The sequence below is a fragment of the Sorex fumeus genome, unplaced genomic scaffold (assembly GCF_029834395.1).
Source record: "Sorex fumeus unplaced genomic scaffold, SorFum_2.1 ptg000024l, whole genome shotgun sequence".
Classification (NCBI taxonomy): Eukaryota; Metazoa; Chordata; class Mammalia; order Eulipotyphla; family Soricidae; genus Sorex; species Sorex fumeus.
In genome coordinates, this window is record NW_026606081.1 from 28,841,977 (window position 1) to 28,846,661 (window position 4,685).

The 4,685-nt window shown below is 44.7% G+C and overlaps 1 pseudogene; it reads left to right on the plus strand.

The window, feature by feature from the left end:
• Positions 1–535: 535 nt before the first annotated feature.
• On the plus strand, positions 536–1,564 carry LOC130023783 (mdm2-binding protein-like; annotated as a pseudogene).
• The last annotated feature ends 3,121 nt before the right edge of the window (positions 1,565–4,685 follow it).

Consider the following 4,685-nt stretch of genomic DNA (forward strand, 5'->3'; position numbering starts at 1 on the left):
AAGCCAGATTCAATTCTCGACAGCAGATAGGGCTCCCCGAGTACTGCCAAGAACGATGTTGAGTTCAGATCCTAGACTAAGTCCTGAGCTCTGAATGTTGTGACCCGAAATCTATAATTCAAAAATAATAAATCAAAATTTTCTGTGCAAAGGGGCTGGAGACACAGTACAGCTTCAGAGGTGCTTGCCTTGCACAAGAAAAACCAAATTTTACTACTGGCATCCCATATGGTTCCTTGAGCACCACCTGGAGTAACCCATGAATAGTCAGGTGTGTCACGGAAAAAAAAGAAAAAAAACACTAAATTAACTAAAATAAATCGGTAAAGGTGAGGGAACTTTGGTGATCATATATACTTCATGAGAGGGCCCAGGGAACGCACGAAAGTGCAGAGGTTACTGCCCTTAACTGGGGAGGATGGAATTTATTTCTCTATTAACTTGCATTTTTTAGATTTTCCTCTTTTCTACTATTGTGATGAATTGAAAAGTGATATTTGATGCCAGCCCAGTCGCATTGTTTCCCTTAAGTTTAATGAAGAGTTATCCCTTAGAATGGCCCAAAAGGCATGTTCTTCAGAATTTGGAAACTTGTGAGAAGCCAAACAGAAAATGAGATCTGGATCATTACCTTGTTCATCTGAACAGTTGCTGGGCCACAAAGAAGTTCCATGGGATTCTGTCACATTAGATGCTAAAGAATTGCTGATTTTTTTTTTTACCTCAGATGGAGTGCCAATTGGAGAGCTGCAGCCTTTACAGATTCAAAAAGCGGAAAAGACTTCCATCCTGACACCAGAAATTAGTCCCCAGAAACTTTTGGGTTTGCCTTTTGAAAAAGCTTCCGTATGTCATTACCATGGAATTGAATACTGCTTGGATGACAGAAAAGCCTTGGAGAAAGACGGGGGATTTTCCAAACTGCAGTTTCGACTCATTTGATACAAAACCCAGACCAACTACACCTGGGACAGCATCCCATTCCCCACCATGCTGTCCAAGCCTGGCAGTATCCCAGACGAAGAAGCCCTGTAGAGTAAGCGGCACCTTGAGGGGGCACGGCTGAAAAGGAGAGCAAAGGATGGGAACTGTGCTTATCCCTGCAAAAGATTTGTAAAATCAGAAAGTTCAGATTACCTTCTTTCACATATGAGCTGCAGTAGTCACCAGGTTCCGGCAGTGACTTCCAGAACCCCCCAGGTAGAACCATCAGCCTGTCCCTCCGCTGCAGGTCTTAGCTCTAAAAAGCCAAAAGCCACCACAACCAAGGCCAGTTCGAGACCAAAAGTTGCCTGTGAATCAAAACCCTCGAGGTAGATTAAAGAATCAAGATCACAGAAGCACACACGGATACTGAAAGAAGGTACTGAAAGAAGTCATTACTGAAGCCCTGAAGAAACACAGTATTCCTGAGGCTCATGAATGTTTCACTGCATGTAGTCAGTGTCTCTTTGAGATCTCCAAGTTCTATCTAAAGGATCTTAAAGCTTCAAGAGGGCTAACTAAAGAAATGAAGAAGATAGGAAACAAAAATGTTGAGCAGGTGATTGAATGGGTCTTATAAAAAACAAGAATGAAATAACAGAAGTATAAGATACAAACACTGTCCTCCCATTGCTCACCCATTTTGCTCGAGCGAGCCCAGTAATGTCTCCATTTGAGACTTGTTACTACTGTGTTTGGCATATCGAAGACATCACAGATAGCTTGTCAGGCTTTGCTGTGCGGGCAAGATACTATCGATAGCTTGCTGAGTTCTCTGAGAGGGGTGGAGGAATTGAACCTAGCAGTTGTTAAGCTACGGGGTTCTGAATGTAGCAGTGGTTCTGCTTCGGGGGCAGTCACAGGGCCTCATATGGACAAACTTTTAGCCTCATTTTGCTCACACAATTAGTGTGTGTGTGTGTGTGTGTGTGTAGAGTTTTGATTTGGGGGCCAGAGCAGGAAGTGCTCAGGGACTGTTCTTAGCTTTGTACTGAGGGATCACACCTAGTGTGGCTTGAGGGACCATTGGAAATCCAGGAATTAAACCTGGATTGACCATATGCAATGGAAGTACCCTCCCCGAAATACTCCCACTCCAGTCCTTACTAAATAAATTTCGTTCCAACAGATCAGAATTGATCCCTGAACAAATATATCTTCCTACCCCCCCCAAATAAATATCTTGCACAAAATTTGTAAGTCTACAACTGTACCTCATGGTGTCTCACTAATCAAAATTAAAAAAAAAAGAGGAAACCCATTACACGCAATAACACCAGTACATCTGGGGTTTGCCTAGTCAGAGTCAGGGAGTTGATAAAGAATGGAGGGATGTTTTCCAACTTGACCTGAGGGACCAGAAATTCTTTATCAGGAAAAAAGATACCAAAGTGGGGCCGGTTAGATAATTAAGAGTATATGGTACTGTCCTGCCACAGAGGCAAGGTGGGATGGGAGGGTGAGGGGTGGGAGGGATACTGGGATCAGTGGTGGTGGAGAATGGGCACTGGTGACGGGATGGGTATTCGATCATTGTATAACTGAAACCCAAGCACAAAAATTTGTAAGTCTACAACTGTACCTCATGGTGTTTCACTAATAAAAATTAAATAAAAAGAGTATATGATACTTGGGGCTGAGCGATAGAACAGCAAGTAGGGTGTCTGCCTTGCACGCGGCCAATCCGTGTTTAATTCCCAGCATGCCATAGTGTCCCCTGAGCAGTGAAAGGAGTAATTCCTGAATGCAGAATCAGGAGTAAACCCTGAGCATCACTGGGTGTGACCCAAAAAGGAAAAAAATGAGTATACAGTGCTTCCCTTAATGATAGAGATTAATCATCGGCTTCCCATATGAAACCACAGTCACATGGTTTCATGTGATGGATGACAATTATTTTGATGGAATGATGGAAATTATTTCTGAGTGTACATCCTAGAGAGCCGGGAGCAACTCTGAGCACCTATAGGTATGCCATCCCCCGCACCCCCCTCCAATTGTCAGAAAAGTAACTATTCATTTACAAACCCTAAACACAGGCAAGGACAACTTCCCCAGGATGGCCTGCTTCCTTGCAGCAGCCAGTGAAAATGACGGGTGTTGACAAGGTCTCTCACCAATGGGGAAGTCGAGTCACTGCCCCTCAAAGTGATTGGCGGTTCTATATAAGCACGTCAATACCAAAAGCTGCAGGACAGAGCCCATCACGGCCCCGTGTTGGATGGATAGGGATGTCGAAGAGTCCCTCCATTGGCACGTTCCACACCGCTAAGGCCCACAGCCGCACCCCATGCTCAGCTCCATGACCAGAGAACACTGGCCCATCATGGAGTTGGAGGTGAAGCTGCTCCCAAGAATCATGCACTCAGACCTGCGACCCCTTTTCTGCTAAATCCCACTACGTACAACAAAGCTTCACATCCTGCTAAAGCCTCTGGAGCAAGTCGGACACCAGGAACCGCCTGGACATTGTGGAAGTGAGAAACAAACATGAGAGTACCCCACAACTTGGCATGGTGCCATCCATCACAGTATGGAGACTGGAAGTGATAGGTGCTCATGCCCTGCCCCAAATTGCACTTCAGTGCCCCCCTTCCACAGAGAGGTATTGCGTTGTCCTTTACACAGGTGCCCAGAGGTGACCTGATCCACTCGAAATTATCAGGAAGAATAAGTGCACCTGGAAGACTCCTGTCTGTGACATCATCCCATTCACCAAGGAGTCTTAAATTGCCAAGTTTCAGGTGCAGATAGACCACTAAGCCAGTCCAGGTAAAGGTACTACAAGGGGAATAAACTTGGATAAAGGAGAGGAGAGGCAACTTCCTGGAGTGGCCAGTCACATAGTTCAAGACAGTGATGTAGAGAGAAGTCCTCTGATCTGTACTGGTCAAACATTGAACCAATGCTCTCTCTCACACACACACACTTACATCAGGAAAAACAGAAGCAGGCTGATTCAAGGTAAAACAGGCAAGTAGGTTGTGAATGAGTCCCGGAACAATGAGTTTCTCGGGAAGTAGTCAATCAAGATGGGGTGAATGCAGTGAATCTGAAGCCAGCCATGGAGAAACAGAGAGAAACTGGCCAAGCAGCCACTCAGAGAGCTGGAGAGACACTGGACAGGGCTAAAGACTGGTAAGAACATCACAGAGCACTATACAGTGAACACTCTAGCAGAAAACACATGAGCAGAGAACTCTCACCTGTAAGGAAACCCCAGGATGCAGTTTTAGAAACACGTTTTCAACCCAGAGTACGGGGCCAGTGGGTTAGTACTGTGGCTTAATGCTTTGTTGAACATGGTTTCCCTGAGTTCCATCCCTGGCAACCATAACAACACAAGGAAAAACTCCTAAGAGCTGCCGTATGGAATTATATAAAACATACTTCAATGAATAAATCCCATGTATGGACCAACCCTAAGAATCGAAGCACATAGGAGCAAACAGAAAACAAAGTGTACTGGATCATTTTATAGGCTTTGTCATTTGGAAAAACCAAAAATGGTTTTAATCATTCTGGTGTCTTATAGAGTTTTACTGATTCAAAATGCAAAATTTTATCTTCTCAGAAATGTGACCACCCTTTATTGTCAGTCATCACAGCTGTTATCGCCTACTGAGATGGGAGTTTGGGCACTCTCCCAGGTTCCCACCATTTGTAAGTCATTTTGTTCAAGGGGCCCACTCCATCCTCTC